This window comes from Nomascus leucogenys, chromosome 1a (assembly GCF_006542625.1).
Source record: "Nomascus leucogenys isolate Asia chromosome 1a, Asia_NLE_v1, whole genome shotgun sequence".
NCBI classification, from domain to species: domain Eukaryota; kingdom Metazoa; phylum Chordata; class Mammalia; order Primates; family Hylobatidae; genus Nomascus; species Nomascus leucogenys.
In genome coordinates, this window is record NC_044381.1 from 29,644,442 (window position 1) to 29,663,974 (window position 19,533).

Here is a 19,533-nt window from a genome sequence, read left to right on the forward strand (position 1 = left end):
GCGGGGGCAGGGGACGCAGACTGCGGACCCTAAGACACCTGCTGCACCCTCCACCCCCACCCCCCCACCCCACCCACCTCCCCCCAACCCCCTAGCTGTGTCGTGGGCGGCTGAACGTCGCCCGTTTAAGGGGCGGGCCCCGGCTCCACGTGCTTTCTGCTGAGTGACTGAACTACATAAACAGAGGCCGGGAAGGGGGCGGGGAGGAGGGAGAGCACAGGCTTTGACCGATAGTAACCTCTGCGCTCGGTGCAGCCGAATCTATAAAAGGAACTAGTCTCGGCAAAAACCCCGTAATTGCGAGCGAGAGTGAGTGGGGCCGGGACCCGCAGAGCCGAGCCGCGACTCTTCTCTCCCGGGCTGCGGCAGGGCAGGGCAGGGCAGGGCAGGGCGGGGGGCTCCGCGCACCAACAGGGCCAGTTCTCAGGGCGCTTTGCCCCTTGTTTTTTCCCCCGTTCTGTTTTCTCCCCTTCTCCGGAAGGCTTGTCAAGGGGTAGGAGAAAGAGACGCAAACACAAAAGTGGAAAACAGGTAAGAGGCTCTCCAGTGACTTACTTGGGCGTTATTGTTTTGTTTCGAGGCCAAGGAGGCTTCGGGAAGCGCTCGGTTTTGGGAACTTTGATCCGGAGCCCCACATCACCACCACTTGCAACTCAAATGGGACCGGGGGCGGTGTAAATGGGGAGACGATGTCCTAGGACGAGCTCTGGTGACCCCAGGACTCTGCGCTGCTGCGCTTGGGGTTTGCCCGGCGGTGGAGACCGGGGAGCATCTCTGGGCGTGGAGACCCGGGCGCAGTACCCCGGGCTCAGAGGGGTCGGGGGTTCCCGGGCGTGCTGAGGGTGCTGCTGCCGGGTGGGGAGAGTTGCAGGTCCGGCAGGGAGCGCTTCTTTGTTCAGAGGGGCCTGAGCTGGCTAGAAACTCCTCTGGTTGCGGGTCGGCCAGTACCTACGGAGACAAATGCCAGCACTGAGTCCTCACTCGGTTCTTAAGAAGCTGGTCTGTTCTGACCTGGGAATCGACTATATGCTCCCCGGGACTGGAGCGGCACAGTCTCGGACTGTGAATCCGGGAACTCGAGTTAGAGGTGTCCCAAACGGGGTCCGTGGTGCTATTGCTCACTAGAGGCCTTGGGGCTTTGTTTGACCTGAGGGGTAGGGAGGTCCTGCGTACAGTCTCCGTGCGCTCAGCTGAGCTGGTGTCCCTGGCGCAGAGCGCGGACGAGTTTTGTTTCCTTTTCTTTTTTTTTTTTCTTTCCTTTAAGTCTTGCTCTGTCGCCCAGGCTGGAGTGCAATGGAGCGATCTCCGCTCACTGCAACCTCCGCCTCCCGGGTTCAAGCGATTCTCCTGCCTCAGCCTCCTGAGTAGCTGGGATTACAGGCGCGTCACCACACCCAGTTAATTCTTGTATTTTTAGTAGAGACGGGGTTTCAACTTGTTGGCCAGGCTGGTCTCGAACCCGCGACCTCAGGTGATCCACCGGCCTCGGCCTCCCAAAGTGCTGGGATTACAGGCGTGAGCCACCGCGCGCGGCCGAGTTTTATCTCTTTTAAAAACCGGACTTAGGAGAGCCTGCGGAAACCCGGAGGTGGGGTGCCCAATCCTCCCTCTCCCACGTTCCCTGCCGCCCCATCTTCCAGACCCTTGCCGCTGGTCTCTCGGGGCAGCTTCTGCCCGGGCGCAGATGGGGAAGAAGGTGGTGCCGTGGAATGACCGGGAGTAACCCCGGCGGGCGGCGCAGAACTCGGAGCTCCGCCGCGGGGCTGGGCTGGGCTCTGCCGTGAGGGTGGGGGTGCTGGGCGCGCGGGCTGCGGTGGCCCCCGGAGACTGGCCCGCAGCGCCTCCTGGCCGGAAGACCTAGGAATAGGCCGGCTCTGCTAGGTGTCTTTGCTCGCGATTCCGACTGTGAATCCGGTGAAGACCGGTGGTTGCAGACGGGGAGGAACTATGAGGTTGAGGCGAAAGCCCGTTTGGTTTTTTTGTTTGTTTGTTAGCGTGTTTGCCAACTCCCAGGCCATTGGTAAAGCAGGAAGGTTCTTGGGGCGGCGGACGGTGCCAGGGTTGTGTGTAGGTGCCTCTTTAGGTATATCTTTTATCAAAAAGAAGGAAAGAAATAAGATTAAAAATAAGAAAATAAAGAAAGAAAAAAGTTGTCTGGCACTGGCAGTAATTGGCCTGCCTTTGCAGCACTGATACCATTAGCTTTTAAAATCCGACTTTTCAATGACACTCCAAGAAGAGAATGGGTAGTATATACACATTCATCTCATAGTGGACAAATTTCATATTTAAAAAAACCTCCTGGGTACTGAAAGCAGCAAGTCACTTGCCCTCCATGGCCGAATCCCTGCTTCCCATGAAGAGAACCTCACAAAAATTTCCCCCAAGTTAAAGAGTGGAATTTTCTTGATTTTTTTTCTTTCTTTTTTTTTTTTTAACGGCCGTAGTTTAGAACCCAGACTTAAATTATGATCTTCTTTTCAAACAAAACTTAAAGTCCTTAAGTTTTCATCTCCCCTTTTATTTCAGCCTATTCTTCTCATACCTACCACAAAAATAATAGAGGCTTTCTGTTGAGAAACTTTCCGTTTCTGTTGAGAATATCATTCTCTTGAGAAACTTTCTCCTAAATCAGAGAAAGTATGGAAGCATGGAAACTATTCCTGAGTAGAACCTCTACAGATATTACAATATTTTTCAAATACAAAGTTTCCATTGTCAGCCTGTTTCCCAAGTGCTTCCACAGGCCATTAAATAATTCCACAAACCATTAAAATAATTAATGCTAGGGAATTTTAGGAAAACATTGGTTTACAATCAGAAGGACCGGGGAAGAGGGTCTTCAGCCTTTATGATGACTACAAGCCATTTAAGGGACTAGAATTGCTACTGTTGTCAGAGCAGTTTAGGAGTCTGTATTTGAGCACCCACATAATGTTCCAGAATGACATATCTGACTGTAACCTGGACATCTGTGATATGTTGTCCCCCCTGCAGATGAGCATTTGAAATCTCAACCCTCGTATTTCTACGAGTGCAGGTCTATAATGGACGCTGGACACTTTTTTTTTTTTTTTTTTTTGAGATGCAGTCTTGCTCTGTTGCCCAGGCTGGAGTGCAGTGGCACGATATCAGCTCACTGCAACCTCCACCTCCTGGGTTCAAGCGATTCTCCTGCTTCAGCCTCCTGAGTAGCTGGGACTACAGGCGCCCGCCACCATGCCTGGCTAATTTCTGCATTTTTAGTAGAGACAGAGTTTCACCATGTTGGCCAGGATGGTCTCGATCTCCTGACCTCTTGATCCACCCGCCTTGGCCTCCCAAAGTTGGGATTACAGGCGTGAAGCACCGCGCCCGACCCTCGGACACATTTTGACTTAGAACATATTTTCGGTTTGTGTGAGACAGTGCATTAGTGCAGGATTGGAAAAGAGTGATCAGGGCTTGATTGTTTTCAAGCATTGGTTCCTTCTGCTCAAGGAAGTCCCAGTGTAAACATAAAAAAATGAATGAAACTGAAGAAGTTCAGCGACTTAGCTTTTTATTTTCTTCTGTAGTACTTACCTTTTTGGAGAGGAGGTGGTTGGGATATTTTTCCATTTAAATCTTTTTTTTTTTTTTTTTTAAAGAGATCTTCTCTCCCATAAGCCGGGATACTTAAGCTATATTATTAGTGGCTACAAATTAAGGTCTTGGCATTGTTTTAATTTTTAGCTCCTAGAATAAGTGAACATTACCTTAGATAGACTCTTCTAATTATGAAGATATCTAGATGTCTAGAAAATATCAAAATGCATGTGGTTTTCGCATTTCTAAAATACTTTTAAAACCAAATACTTTTTTTTTTTTTTTCTGAGATGGAGTCTTGCTCTTTTGCCTAGGCTGGAGCGCAGTGGAGTGATCTTGGCTCACTGCAACTTCCACTTCTCAGGTTCAGGTGATTCTCCTGCCTCAACCTCCTGAGTAGCTGGGATTACAGGTGCGTGCCACCACACCTGGCTAGTTTTTGTGTTTTTAGTAGAGACAGGGTTTCACCATGTTGGCCAGGCTGGTCTCGAGCTCCTGACCTCAAGTGATCTGCCAGCCTCAGCCTCCCAAAGTGCTGGGATTACAGACATGAGCAATCACACCCGGCCTCAAATACATTTTTTTAAAGTATCCAGATATTAAATAAATAATACGATTATAGTAGTTGTTATGGTCATTTACTCTAACATCAAATTTTAAAAGATCATTCTGAACACTTGTTTTGTTTATGCTGAGAGAGGGCCTACTCTAAAAAATGCAACCATCTTCATATCTGCATGTGGATACAACCATGAATGGCCAAAGTTATTGCAATGTTGAATAGACACTTACGTAGCACTGTGTAGCAAGTACTGTTTGAAATGTTTTTCACGTGTTTATTCATTGTATTTATTTTGAGATAGGGTCTTGCTCTGTTGCACAGGGTGGAGTGCAGCTGCACAGACAAGGCTCACTGCAACCTCAGCCTCCCGCGCTCACGTGATCCTCATACATCAGCCTCTTAAGGAGCTGGGGCCACAGGCACGCACCACTGCTCCTGGCTAAATTTTTAAAATTTTTTGTAAAGACAAGGTCTCACTATGTTGCCCTGACTGGTCTTGAACTCTTGGGCTCAAGCGATCCTCCCACATCAGCCTCCCCAAATGCTGGGATTACAGGCATAAGCCACTGTGCAGATCATCAAATGCTAATTGAATTTTCACAACAAAACCATTTATTGTCCCTAGTTTACAAGATTAAGTAAATGAGAAGCTAATTTTTCTCTGGCCATATACCTTGCAAGAGGCAGAGCTGAGACTTGAACCCAGCCAGTAAGCTCCAGAGTTCTTTAACTCCCGTGCTAACATTTCAGCTGCTGCAACCAGGGAGCTTTTCAAGGATGATCACCACATTCTCTACATTCATCTGCTATAATCCTTATCAGAATCTACAGCCTGTATCATATTTTCCTTGTTGCTGTGAGTGGGTCAGTCAAATTCTCTTTAACTTGAAACCTTGGTTGCGTAGGGATTGCAACATCCTGGAAAGAATAGAATAAAATTTACTCAACTGTAATTTTTTACTTGGTTCATAATGAAAACTATACTGTTGCTTCAGTCAGATGTTTGCAAATAGCTGTGTGATGTCAAAATGTTTTCCTGTGTGATTTACAGAAAATGGAATGATAGAGTATTAGGCTGTAAGGGCATAAGAAACAAAGGAAAAAGAGAAGTGAACTGTTAGTTTAGTTGTAAAACCTAACTTTGGTGAATTGTAAAAATTTGTTATAATACAGTATGATTCTTGCTTGTCCTGTCCTTGATGATGTTGTGGACCTTTTGAAATAAGCTATTTCTCTGTTACTGCTGTTACTGTTTAGAAATCAAATTTAGTTTTTTCTTAAGATATATATATTTTTGGAAAATAAACACAGTTTCAAAGTCTGCCTTGTTGGCTGGGTGCAGTGGCTCACTCTTGTATTCCCAGCACTTTGGGAGGCCAAAGCAGGAGGATCACTTGAGGTCGGGAGTTCAAGACCAGCCTGGCAAACATGGTGAAACCCCGTCTCTACTAACAATACAAAAATTAGCTGGGCGTTGTGGTGGGTGCTTGTAATCCCAGCTACTGGGATTGGGAGGCTGAAGTAGAAGAATTGCTTGAACCTGGGAGGCGGAGGTTGCACTGAGTTGAGATTGTGCCACTTTACTCCAACCTGGACGACAGAGTGAGACTCCGTCTTGAAAAAAAATGTCTGCCTTGTAAAAGTGAAATAGGATGAGAAAGTGCCTTTCTTATTAATTGGTATAATGAATTAGAAATAACTCTTTGAAAACACCTCTAGGTAAAAATAGTTACATTTACTATTGATTTATGGTATGTTGGATATGTTTTTAAGTTTTCCGTGTAATAACTCAGTTCATTCTCATGAGAGCCATGTGAAATAAGTGCTTTTATTGTCTTTATAGATGGGAAACTGAGGTGTAGGCGGGCTAGGTAGATCATTATGGAGTTTGTAAGTAGTGGAGCTGAAGTTGCATCCCAGACAGTTTGGCTTCCGTGAGTTTACCAATCTCATGGTAAAGACTTTGTCAGACTATCAAAGTTTTGACAAATGAAATATTAGCAAAAAGCCAAAAGTGATTCTCTATTTTCATTTGAGTATCTTCACCTGAAAATAGTTGCCTGAATAAGTAGCCTGCATAGAAAGGTACATTTTAGAAATACTTGAGGCCAGAGAATGAAAAGCTTACATAAAATTGATTTCTGGTGGGGCCTTCAGTTACTCTCCATTCTACGAAGACCACAAATAGCATTCAGGCAAAGAGCATTTATTCCAACAATGGAGGAGCATTGGATTTGGTTCCTAAAACAAAATAAAGTTTGAAATCCTGTCTTTCCCATATTGAAAACAAAGTTGGTACAAAACCCTTTAGCTTTTGCAAACCTCCTTTAAGACCTGATTTAAATGCTTCCCTCCTCATGAAGCTCTTCTGGATTCACTCCTTCCCATCACTGAGTTGAAAGTAAGATCCCCTTTTTACTTCCATTAGACTTGGATTACAGCACTCTTTGTGTCATGTATTTAATTCTGTTTTTTATTATAGTTAACATTTATTTGTCTTCCTCTTGAGTGTATGCTTTTCTAGAGGGAGGTCTTTGATTCATTCTCCCCTGGCCTTAATTCATCCCACTTAATATGGAAAAAATTTAATAAATGCTGACTTGAATAAGTCCAACAAGGAGAATGGGAAGCTCATGTTTGCTTCCTGTCTTCTAAAAGACTACTTAAGATAACAGGATAATCACAGAAAAGCATTAGAAATAGAATTGTATGAGAAACAACTGTAGTTAAGGCTAGGTTTATGTTAGACTGAGAAATTTTAGTGCATACTTAAGTTATTTAGGCCAGGTTACTTTTTGTAGAACAAACATTTCTGTTTCGCACAGTTTCATTTCCTTTTCTGAGGCAGCTGTGATTTAAGAAAATGCTCTAGTGGCCGGGCGTGGTGGCTCACGCTTGTAATCCCAGCACTTTGGGAGGCCGAGGCGGGCGGATCACGAGGTCGGGAGATCGAGACCACGGTGAAACCCCGTCTCTACTAAAAAACACAAAAAAATTAGCCGGGCGTGGTGGCAGGCGCCTGTAGTCCCAGCTACTCGGAGAGGCTGAGGCAGGAGAACGGCGTGAACCCGGGAGGCGGAGCTTGCAGTGAGCCGAGATTGCGCCACTGCACTCCAGCCTGGGCGACAGAGCGAGACTCCGTCTCAAAAAAAAAAAAAAAAAAGAAAAGAAAATGCTCTAGTCTGTGGCATTCCATATTCAAGTACTTTGAGTTGTATATTAATTTATTTTTGTTAATAAGAGTGAGATGACTCACTAAGTAATTTAGAGATTTAAACACTTTTTAAAAAAACAGAGTAACTTCATATGCATTGGATCTATTCTTCTATAAAGTCTTTTCTTGGGGGGTGTTTGCTTAAGATTCCCCAGTGTTTTCTATACCAAATCCAACTTCCAAGAGGCATTTGGAAGTCAAAGCATTTTATCTGGCTAGTCTTAAAGTCCAGATATTTTGTGATAGCTGGTATTTAGTTTATGATATTTCCCAGGAAGAACTTTTTAGTAGTTGAACCATTTATGAAAGACTTCCTTGAAGCTACCTTAGAGAGTTGATTTAGTTCTTCCTAAATAAGTAAATAGAATATATTATTAGTATTAGGACATCTTGAAGTGTAGATGCAAATATTGGTGAAAAAGAACGTGGATATCAGAGTCAAATTAATGTAGATTGGAATTCTGGTTATTACTAATGGATATCTGACATTAGGCAAGTTGCTGATCACTCTTTGCCTCAGTTTCATCATCTGTAAAATAGGTATTTGCATGTGTGTATAATGTGAACCATATAATACAATGCTTGGCCTATAGTGATATTTATTCATACGAGTGTTTTCAGTGATTTTAAAAGCTTGCTTTAGGCCGGGTGCGATGGCTCATGCCTATAATTCCAGCACTTTGGGAGGCCAGGGTGGGCGGATCATGAGGTCAGGAGTTCGAGACCAGCCTGACCAACATGGTGAAACCTCATCTCTACTAAAAATTCAAAAATTATCTGGGCGTGGTGGCGCAAGCCTGTAATCCCAGCTACTCAGGAGGCTTAGGCAGAAGAATTGCTTGCACCTGGGAGGCAGAGATTTCGGTGAGCCGAGATGGTGCCACTGCACAGAGCGAGACTCCATCTCAAAAAAAAAAAAAAAATCTTGCTTTATAGTTTATTTCTACATCAAATTGTCTTTATCCCATGTTACTTGCATTGATATCCCAGACATGAAAAAAAAAAGATGATAACAATGACAGTGATTAAATTAGGTTCCACTCTTACTCTAGATCACCAAGTCATATTACTATTCAGACTTGGAACGATTAAATTTTAGTTAAACTTTTTTTCAAATATGCATATAATTGTCAGTGGTTACTATATTTTGGGGAAGAGATTGTTGACTTCTTTGAAGAAAGATACGGATTTTCTCTTCAGAAAAAACACACGTGGGCTCATATAATCCAAATTTTATGTGTAATTACAGGGTGTTCATGAATGCCCACAAATCCATTAAGAAGCCATGTGACCTTGGACAAGTCATTTTACTTTTCTGCTTTTTAGGTTGTTGGTCTGTAAAATGATATTACTTGACTTTTAAAGAGCCCTTCAAGCTCTTATGTCCTCTAACCCCAGGTCTGTATTCAGAAGAAGGGGTGATCCTTTAATTAGAGCCATCTAGAGATCTGAGGAACATGCTGAGCATTAGTGTAACATGCCATGTGGATTTTGAGAGGTAAAGAAGAAATAACCAGGGAATGCCTCAGAGCATTCCTGATCAGATCAATGACAGAAGAATGGAATGAGAGGAAGGAGAGAAAGCTGTTGAAATTTCCTATTTACCTGCTTTGAGTGAATGAAGATTTGAATCATAGAACCAGAAGGGGTTCTCATCTGAAATGCAAAGGAAGGAGGAGTTGGTTTAATTCAATAAGTTTCAGTTGAGTAAACATGATTTAGTGAGACACTGTTCTTGCTTCTGACTCACCATTTGGAAAATCTCTGTAAAATAAAATTGGACTCTCCATCTTGGACATCATTTTGGGTATAGGTTTTGCTTTTTCTTTTTTGAGATGGAGTCTCGTTCTGTTGCCCAGGCTGGAGTGCAGTGGCGCCATCTCGGCTCACTGCAACCTCCGCCTCCCAGGTTCAAGCAGTTCTCCTGCCTCAGCCTCCTGAGTAGCTGGGACTATAGGCGCGTGCCACCATGCCCGGCTAATTTTTGTATTTTTTTAGTAGAGACACAGTTTCACTATGGTGGCTAGGCTGGTCTTGAACTCCTGACCTTGTGATCCGCCCACCTCGGCCTCCCAGAGTGCTGGGATTACAGGTGTGAGCCACAGTGCCTGGCCTAAGTTTTGCTTCTTATAGTGGACTCCTGTTAAGCCAATAGGTGATCAAAGGAAAACATAACCAACTCTTCAGGCTCATTCATCCTTCAAGAATAGCATGCTAGTACCCATCCTAGGAGGAGAATTGGACTATACCTCATGAGGATAGTTTTAAGTATCTCAGAAGACTGTCACTGGGGGTAGGTGGGTAAGACACAAAGCTTTCTAAAGCATTGTCCCAAATTTGTTGTTTGAGAGATCATAACAAATTAGGAGTGGAAAGAAGGAGTAAAAGGAGGAAGAGGTTTCTGGCCAGTCGCAGGGAGGGGGAAGGAGCTGCTAGGAAGATGTTTGGTTGTCATATCCCTGTTCACCCTTGGTTTTGCAAAATTCTTGTAGGATGCCAGGTTGGGAGTAATTGTTTTTGACAAGAGTCAAACCAAGCTTGTTTTCTTCAAGAAGCAAGTCTTTGGAGGGTGGTGGCTTGAATCTGTTGGATCTAGTATTTAGGTGACACACTTTGACATAAAGGCAACACTGATGCAAGCAGCAGCTTTCCTTGGAAAGGCAGAGAGAAAGTGAAGGCCCAGACCCATGAGCTTACACTGACCTGCAGATCCTTCTCCACCCCCAGGCATGTTTGGTGGCAGAGTTTACCTTAGTTGGGGTTAGGCTGTTGTCTGGTACTGTGAGAGAGAAGGAAGAAGAAGATACGATATTAACAAAAACAATACATATTTAGATTTCAAAATTAAATGCACTAATACACCTACAGTGCTATTAAACGGAAATTTATTTGTTCAGCAAATATTTGTTAAACATTAGCAAAATTCTTGTAGGATGCCAGGTTGTGGAAAGTACTAGATGCTGGACAGAGGTGGAGAGACTTTTAAGAATCTGCCACCATTAATGATCTCTTTTTGCTTGGCGTTCAAGGCTCTTTTAAATAAGACTGTGACCCATTTTGATAGTTTTGTCCTGGATTATAAGACACATGCTCGAAGGAACTACACCTGGTTTTCTCACCAGACTGATTAACATATAGTATGGTTTAGTACCTGTTAAATGAGTCTGTCTACAGGTTTTCACCTTCTACTTTAAGAACCCCTTCCTGGTATTGTTTGGCTCCTCATTGTTCTGGAATCTCATATCCATCTCATGTATTTGCCTTGGTTGACACTCGATCTTCTACTCATATTCCTCACCTACTGAAATTTTACCCATCAACCAGACTGTGGGTGATGGAACACAGCATGGGCTAGTTCTTCTTATATATGATCTCGTTTAATTTTCACTGGGACTCTGAGATAGGTAACATTTCAGCCCACTCAAGTTGACTCACGTTTTTATAATCATCAATATATTTAAAAATAACTTTATATTTGACCTTCAATTGGAAAACCAATATGAGTTATCATAAATGAAAGGTAATTTTAAAAATAATTAGGATGAAGACAAATTATTTTTCTTACAGTCTATGTATTAGATGAACTATTGGTTCCCAAAGGCCCCAGCTGACCATGGGACTTCTCTTACTTTGTTGAAAAGGGAATTAGCAAGCATTAAAGAGGTGTCAAAAAGAAGACTAAACAAAAGCTTACCCCTTTTTTTTTTTGAGACGAGTCTTGCTCTGTTGCCCAGGCTAGAGTGCAGTGGCACCACCTCGGCTCACTGCAACCTCTTCCTCCTGGGTTCAAGTGATTCTCCTGCCTCAGCCTCCCTAGTAGCTGGGATTACAGGTGCGTGCCACCACACCCGGCTAATTTTTGTATTTTTAGTAGAGATGAGGTTTTGCCATGTTGGCCAGGCTGGTCTCCAACTCCTGACCTCAGGTGATCCACTCACCGTGGCCTCCCAAAGTGCTAGAATCAGAGGCGTGAGCCACCGCACCCGGCCACTTACTCCTTAATGTACTAAGAATGTTATATAGGCTGAAGAACTGCTGAAAAGAACCATATTTTCTCATGATGTGATTCAATGTTTAATACTGTGCTTGTTCATCTCCTAAAATCCTCTGAATAGCATTTAAATTCATCCTGTGTAACTCTCCCACATTTGGGGAAATACTGAGCTTGCCTATTATTATATTAGCCCCATATTTCAGATGATGCACCTGACCCAAGGAGAAGTTAAATAACTTGTTCATGGTTCCATATTTGGCTAATGGCAGAGCCAGGGATTCAAACTCTTGTCTGACTCCCAGGTTTGTGCTTTTCTCACTTGGCTGAATTTCTCATGCTACCTCCTCCATAACACCTTTCCTAGAACTTTTAAGGAATGCTTCCACTGTTCTCTCATAGTGTTTTAATGTAAGTTGCCAAAGTGCCCCAGTTTGCACCCCTACCAGCATTGTGGGAGGAAATAGCAACATATTTTTGAGGTTGGGGTCTAGTGTTACAGTTTCTTATGCTCTTTGGGATGTATATTCCATGGCTACTGAATACCCAAGTCCCAAACAGTTTTCTTAGACTCAGGAGGTCATCCGCTTCAGCTTCTTCATCAGAAAGACACGTTTTCTGGCTGGGCGTGATGACTCACACCTGTAATCACAGCACTTTGGGAGGTGGAGGCAGGAGAATTGCTTGAACCCAGGAGGCTGAAGTTGCAGTGAGTGGAGATCGTGCCACTGCCCTCCAGCCTGGGCAGCAGAGTGAAACTCTGTGTCAAGAAAGAAAAAGAAAAAAAAAAAAAGACTTGTTTTCTGTTCCATTATCCACAGTGGTAGTAGAATGGCTTGCTAAATTTATTCTCCAGCTGCCATTAACTGCAAATTAAAATCTTAGTCTCTTGCCTCTTTAATCCAGGCTTCTTCATTCTATACCAGAATTTAGGATAACTATTACAGTGCCGGAGAGAAAGAAGAAATTGTGTCTCTAGACGTCTGTTCCTTTCAGCTTAAAATGGATACTGAAATGTTAAATATTGGACTGGCCTCATTTATTTCTCCTGTCTGTTGGTCCAATTTGAATCTTAAGGCGTTTTTCAATTGGAATTTTTTGTTTCTCTCAAATAAAAATTGTTCTTTGTAAGTCTGAATCAGAACAAAATCCTGAATGTTGAGAATTTCCTAAAGGCTGTTTCTTTATGCAAAAGCATGAAACCCGATGTTGTTGTTGGCTGCTTAAAATTAACTTTGAATCAAGGCAGGGTTTTTATTTTTATTTTTTTTTTTTTACTTTAATGATTGTGTTAATTATAGTGAAAACCTTGAGTTCACGAGAAAGAAAGTCTTTGGTCAAGTATTGTTTATTCAGTTGTCAGTCTTGTTGCAAGATTTGCAAATTTAGTGGAATTAGTGCCATTTTTCAGTTTACAATTCCAGTCACATTACACGTGATCAGAGCATGGCTTTCTTCTCTGTGGAGCAAATAGAGGGCTGTCTGACACTTGGTTCCAGTGGCTTCCATTAAGCAGAGTGGATATGTCCCTGCAGTCTGCAGAGAAGAGCATGGCACTCTGACCCCAGATGGCACTCCGTTTTGGGACATTGTCCAATTCTAGTTCATAGCATATGTGACCAACACCAGCTCTCACCTGATGTAAACACTTAGTGCGTTGTTGCTTGGGGGATTGGATTGTGTGAATTTTTCAAAACTACTGTTGAGAAAATGATGCTACCAAAAATGCAACCTAATAATTCCATTTTTGGGAATTATTCCCACTTTTGGTTTTTTTTTTTTTTTTTTTGAGACGGAGTCTCACTATGTCCACCAGGTTGGAGTGCAGTGGCGCGATCTCAGCTCACTGCGAGCTCCGCCTCCCGGGTTCACGCCATTCTCCTGCCTCAGCCTCCCGAGTAGCTGGGACTACAGGCGCCCGCCAACACACCCGGCTAATTTTTTGTATTTTTAGTAGAAACGGGGTTTCACCGTCTTAGCCAAGATGGTCTCGATCTCCTGACCTCGTGATCCGCCCATCTCGGCCTCCCAAAGTGCTGGGATTACAGGCGTGAGCCACCGCGCCCGGCCTATTCCCACTTTTGTTCCATTTTTCCCACTTTGTTCTTTGGCACACAGAATGTTTGATTTGTGAAAATCTTAATAACAGTAGTTCTTTCTATGAGGAACACTCAGAATCTTGATAATATTGGAATAATATGGATCTTTTTGTAGGATCCTCTCAGATCTCATATAATAGAGTTCATGTAGTCAATTTTTAAAGAAAAACACGCTTAAGTTTTTGTTTTTCAGAATCACAAGTAAGTGGATTTAAACTTGTGATCTTATTCCCGTTTCTTCTCTTAATTTACTGAGGCAGCCAGCGAGAAAGTTTGTTTTGGTTATTCTAAAGAAGGAGTTTGGTTGTAAAGTTTTGGAGGGCAAGACTTAGACTCTGAGTCTGTTCTTGCCCTGGAACTTTGATTAAATTGTCACTAACCGAGTTAGCTGGCCCTCGCCGGGCTGCAGAAATAGAAGTATCTTGCACACATGACATATGACTGTCTCAAGAGCTGGCTGGTGAAAGGACGTTCTGTAGAAGGCTGCTGATACTGTATGAACTAGAACTGGACAAGAGCCTGGAGACTGAATAACTCAGTTTGGCACAAGTAAAGGGAATAAAGTGTTAAGGTGGCAAAATTGTATCCAGGTGTTGATAGGCTTCCTGAGTTCCTGACTTGAGCCTATGGGTTTAGAGTTCAAGGCTCCTTACCAATGCTGACAGTCTTATATTCTAGGTTGAACCTCCAGGGGAGGTGCCCTTGCTTGCTGGCATGTTTACCAGGGGTTCTAGAGCCTCAATCACAGATTCTCTCTAGCTCACATGAAGTTAATGAAAATGAATGTCCTTCCCTACAAATTAGAGAGGCTTTGAGGAAAAATCAGATTAAATGCACTCCTGCTTGAACTTATGTTTCTTAGAACACAGCTGGAAATTTTGTCACCCAAACCTTTACTTTCAGTGAAATTTCTTGACTGGTTTGTTACTGTAGTGAATCTGCTTTAACTATCTTTTCTTATCCCTGAGGTTTTACTTCCATTCTACATATGTTTGTGGAGCACTGCATCATGGTGGGTTCAGTGTAGTGGAGAGTAGGAAGATGGTGAGACACAGTAGCTTGTTGCACATGGCTGAATTTATCAGGGATCACTGATAAGTTAGTACTCTAGTACACTGTAGGTAGAGCTGAAAAGCTGGAGGAATTATAAGGCTCAGATTTCTCTCTCTCTTTTTTTTTTTTTTTTTTTTTAAAGATGGAGTTTCACTCTCGTTGCCCAGGCTGGAGTTCAATGGCATGATCTCGGCTCACTGCAACCTCTGCCTCCCGGGTTCAAGTGAGACTTGATGGTCTCACTTGATGGTCTCCTGCCTCAGCCTCCTGAGTAGCTGAGATTACAGGCACCCACTACCATGTCCAGCTACTTTTTTGTATTTTTAGTAGAGATGGGGTTATATCATGTTGACCAGGCTGTTCTCAAACTCCTGACCTCAGGTGATCACCTGCCTCGGCCTCCCAAAGTGCAGGGATTACAGGCATGAGCCACCGTGCCTGGCCAAGGCTCTGATTTCTAATAGAGATTTCTAATGGACATAGAAGCTGGAAGAAATGGGATGGACAGGAAAACTGAATCAGGTGCTGAAAACTTGTAGGGGGCCAGGTGTGGTGGCTCACGTCTGTAATCCCAGCACTTTGGGAGGCCAAGGTGGGTGGATCACGAGGTCAGGAGATCGAGACCATCCTGGCTAACACGGTGAAACCCAGTCTCTACTAAAAATACAAAAAATTAGCCGGGCGTGTTGGCAGGCGTCTGTAGTCCCAGCTACTCATAGTCCCAACTACTCGGGAGGCTGAGGCAGGAGAATGGCGTGAACCCGGGAGGTGGAGCTTGCAGTGAGCCGAGATTGTACCACTGTACTCCAGCCTAGGTGACAGAGCTAGACTCCATCTCAGTAAATAAATAAATAAATAAACAAACAAATAAAATAAAAACTTGTAGGGATGTGGCAGTGTGCTATGGAGAATAGGCGCAACCTCCATGAGAATGTAGAGAAAATAGGATAAGTGAGTGGCGAGGACCCCCAAGAGGGGGTTTTATAGTAAAACAATGGTCAGAAGTGGCAACAGGATACTGTGTAATGCTTTCACCTCTACCAATGCACTGGGTACTGGAGAGCGCTCCAGTTTGCTCTGGAATGGCCCTTAAGAGACATAGTTTCTTCTGTGGACAGAGAATACAGAAAAGAGATTCCTTTAGTAAACCACCCACTCTGTGCCCCACCCTTGATGAATACTTCACTCTGTGAAATTGGCAGAATTAATCATGATAATAGCTACCGTACACTTACTTTGTTCCAGGAACTGGATAAATGTTTTACATACATTATCAGCTCTATTTTTTGGAGAAGATACAGGGGCTCAGAGTCCCTAGGGTTCCAGAGCTGGTGAGTAGGAGAGTCAGGATTCAAACCCAGCTTTCTCTGACTCTAAAACCTCCTTTCTTCCTGCTGAAACAATTAACTCAAGACAACAAAGGAGTTAAGGATTTGGGGAGTTTTCTGCATAGTAGAATAGACCCAAAGGAAAAGAAATAAAGACAGCGACTAAGATTTGGGTTTGTCTGCCCCCCCAAATGCTTTGAGCACTTTCATAAAGATAAATCCTTCAGGTTGGGAGAAGGTTGAACATCTGAAGACTTGATTGAACATCTGAAGAACTTGGTTGAACATCTGAAGACTTGAAGGTTGGTTCTTCAGAGATGTAATCCAAACAAAATGATATTTGGTGATACAATCACTAAACCATTTCTCCCAAAATTCTCTTGGAAAACTGTCCTATAACAGCAGGGAACATTATCCAGCCAAGTTTTTCTGCAAATAAAGGATTGCTGATAGAGGCTTGCCTGCTCGTGTTTTTGTAGCTCAGGGTGTTTATGAATTCACTAATCCCTTCCCTTCAGATCTCTTTTATTCTGGTGTTATGATTGTGGCTGAAAAAAATTGATTTTTTTCTATAACATAGAATGTTGAAAGGTTGATTTCTTTTCTAGAGGAAAGGTTCTTTTTTTCTATGTGCTACATATGACCAGGGAAAAGGCAAATAGTGGTATTGTTTGCTGAAGTCTTCCTTTGAAGGTTGCTTGGTGTTTGCTTAGTGGAAATCAGCAGGGGAAGAGAGTCTATCTCTAACATTTTGTTAGAGTTTCTTCGTTGTTCTACAGTGATGAAACAAGGACTTGGGTACAGGACAGATCTGCTTTCAGAAATCCTGGCTCTTGTGAGGTTTAGAAGCCCCGAGACCATTTAGCTGGTGGCAACGGGTATGTTGAGGGTGATAAATAGGGTCTTTGGTTGTCCAAGTATCAGTGACATGATATAGATGGAGTTAAACCTTTAGGATCTCCTTATTTATTTGTTTGTTTATTTTTGAGACAGGGTCTTGCACTGTCACCCAGGTTGGAGTATGGTGGCGTGATCATAACTCACTGCAGCCTCAAACTCATGGGCTCAAGCGATCCTGCTGCCTCAGCCTCCCAAGGTGCTAGTATTACAGGCATGAACCACCACACCCGGTCAGGATCTCCTATAAAATTATATTGTTGACAACATGAAGAATTATGCTTCTCAAAAGCTACTTATAGATTTGTACAATATTCATGGATTTCTTGTTTCAGTTTTTACAAATTCATAGCCCTTATTTTGAAAATTAGCTATTAGCAATAATTTTGTCTAGGAAATTGGATATGTATTCAAGTGAAAGAAGGAAGTACAGTTACCTATTATTGTAACTAACAAGTAAGTATGATGCATTTGGTACTTTAAAAACTGCAGCCAAGTTACAGATTATTGGAATTAATGAAATTCATTGGATCTGTATATTTTTAAATGGGCAATGTGATAGCAGAATCTCCTTTAGAATGATAGAATTCCTCTGGAATAATTGCATAACGTCATTTCATCCTTGACTTTTACCTTGGAGGATTTCTTTTTTTTTTTTGAGACGGAGTCTTGCTGTCACCCAGGCTGGAGTGCAGTGGCGCGATCTCAGCTCACTGCAGGCTCTGCCCTCTGGGGTTTATCCCATTCTCTTGCTTCAGCCTCCCAAGTAGCTGGGACTACAGGCGACTGCCACCACGCCCAGCTAATTTTTTGTATTTTTAGTAGAGACGGGGTTTCACCGTGTTAGCCAGGATGGTCTGGATCTTCTGACCTCGTGATCCGCCCGCCTCGGCCTCCCAAAGTGCTGGGATTACAGGCGTGAGCCACCGCACCCGGACTTACCTTGGAGGATTTCTTACCCCTTTTGGCTTCTCAAATTTGACTATTAAAATGTTGCCATTAAAAATAGGAACACCGTTTCAGGGGGGAGTACCAGCCCATGACCCTTCTGCAAGGCCGCCTAACTCAAGGCAGTTTCCCTGGAATTGTGGTCTATGGAATGTTACAGGAGTGTGAGAAGGTGTAATTGAAGGCTGTCCTAGCAAGGATACCCTTAAGGATAGAGGGCCCAGTAGCATCTGGAGGCCAGAAAATTTAAACTGAGGCAGTCAAATTAGCTTCAGGCTCAATTAAACTGATGGGTCAGCCTGGGAGAAATTGCAGGATGACTCAAAATCCCCGCCCACCCCCACAGCAGCCACGATCTGTCTTTAATCATGAGTGCGGTGAACCTGTTCTTTCCAGGTCTCTTGGCCTTCAGTAACCTTGTTAGGCTTGTCCCTCAACGTGGCTACCGATCCAAAGACACATGGTCAGAGAGGCAATTAGAGAACAGACCTTTTCCAAAGCAAGCGTGTTCTGTTGGGCTTAGAAGTTTCATGTCCTAATATTATAGGACCCTGTGCATCTCTCTGGAGATGAGGCACATGAGTCATATCTGTGATTCTTTCTTTTGCGTCAACATCTCATGAATAGGCAATCAGAGCTTTGGCACCAATGTATTTTCAGTTCATATCTGATATAGTTAAATCCACCTCCTGCTTTGTAGTTTTCTGGCAAGCTGTTTTTGATATAAGACATCTAGAACACTGTAAATATATAACATTTTTATTTGTCTGTTATACCTCAATTATGAAAAAGACATTTAGAAGCAACCTCTCATCAAGAGAGATACTGAGGCCGGATGTGGTAGCTCACACTTGCAATCCCAGTACTTTGGGAGGCTGAGGCGGGTAGATCACTTGAGGTCAGGAGTTTGAAACCAGCCTGGCCAACATGTTGAAACCCTGTCTCCATTAAAAATACAAAAAAGTTAGCTGGGCCTGGTGGTGGGCACCTGTAATCCCGGCTACTCCGGAGGCTGAGGCAGGAGAATCACTTGAACCTGCGAGGCAGAGGTTGCAGTGAGCTGAGATCACACCACTGCACTCCAGCCTGGGCACCAGAGTGAGACTACATCTAAAAAATAAAATAAAATAATAAAAAAGAGAGATATTGATAGCTGTTGTTGGAAATTTCAACTTCCATCTCACTTCTGGTAAGTTTTTGGAAGTTTGTTGAACAAAGTGGAATACACGCACGTACACACACACACATACTCCCTTGTTTGTTTTTAAGCTTTATTGAAATAGCTGCCATATAATTACTGTTTTTGAAAGATGAAATTGTTGCTAACTGTACATTTTGGGTATGTGAACTATTTGGATGAAACTGAGAAATGCATTCAGAACAACAAAATCATAGGAGAAATAGCTAAGTGAGAAGGGGCATATAAGAGTCGTTGAAAAAGTTATTTCTTGAGAAACCAGCTCTAATGCTAGCACTAGTCACTTGCTTTGGGGGAGGCCTCAGCTTCTCTGTCTATAAGATTGCAGCAGGGGTGTAGTGGGAATGAGTCTTCAACATTCCGAGAGATTTTATCTACTAATATGACAGTCAAATGGAGAATGACTTTGTGGAAGCCTCTCCTCTTCCACCCAGAGGGGCCAATTTCTCTGTCCCAGTGAGATGTGACACTTGTATGATCCCTGCTTGGAGACTCCCTCTTCTGGAACCTGCCCTGGTTCAGGCATGAGGGCTGATTGTCACCCTTAGATGCGAGCCCAGCACTAAAGCTCACGTATTGGCAGTGTTCTTGCGGGAAGGAAAAAGACCAGCCAGCCCTTTTGTTACTGCACAAGCAAACAGTTTCTGGTAGCTGTACAGATACATGCACTTTCTTT

At 43.3% G+C, this 19,533-nt stretch overlaps 1 protein-coding gene across 1 annotated transcript in view; it reads left to right on the forward strand.

Moving 5' to 3' along the window:
• Positions 1-202: 202 nt before the first annotated feature.
• ABCA1 (ATP binding cassette subfamily A member 1) overlaps positions 203-19,533 on the forward strand; it is a 147,369-nt gene continuing 128,038 nt past the window's right edge. Inside the window, exon 1 of the mRNA XM_030826599.1 lies at positions 203-531. The gene's annotated coding sequence lies outside the window, so the exon portion shown is untranslated. The remainder of the gene's footprint in view (positions 532-19,533) is intronic.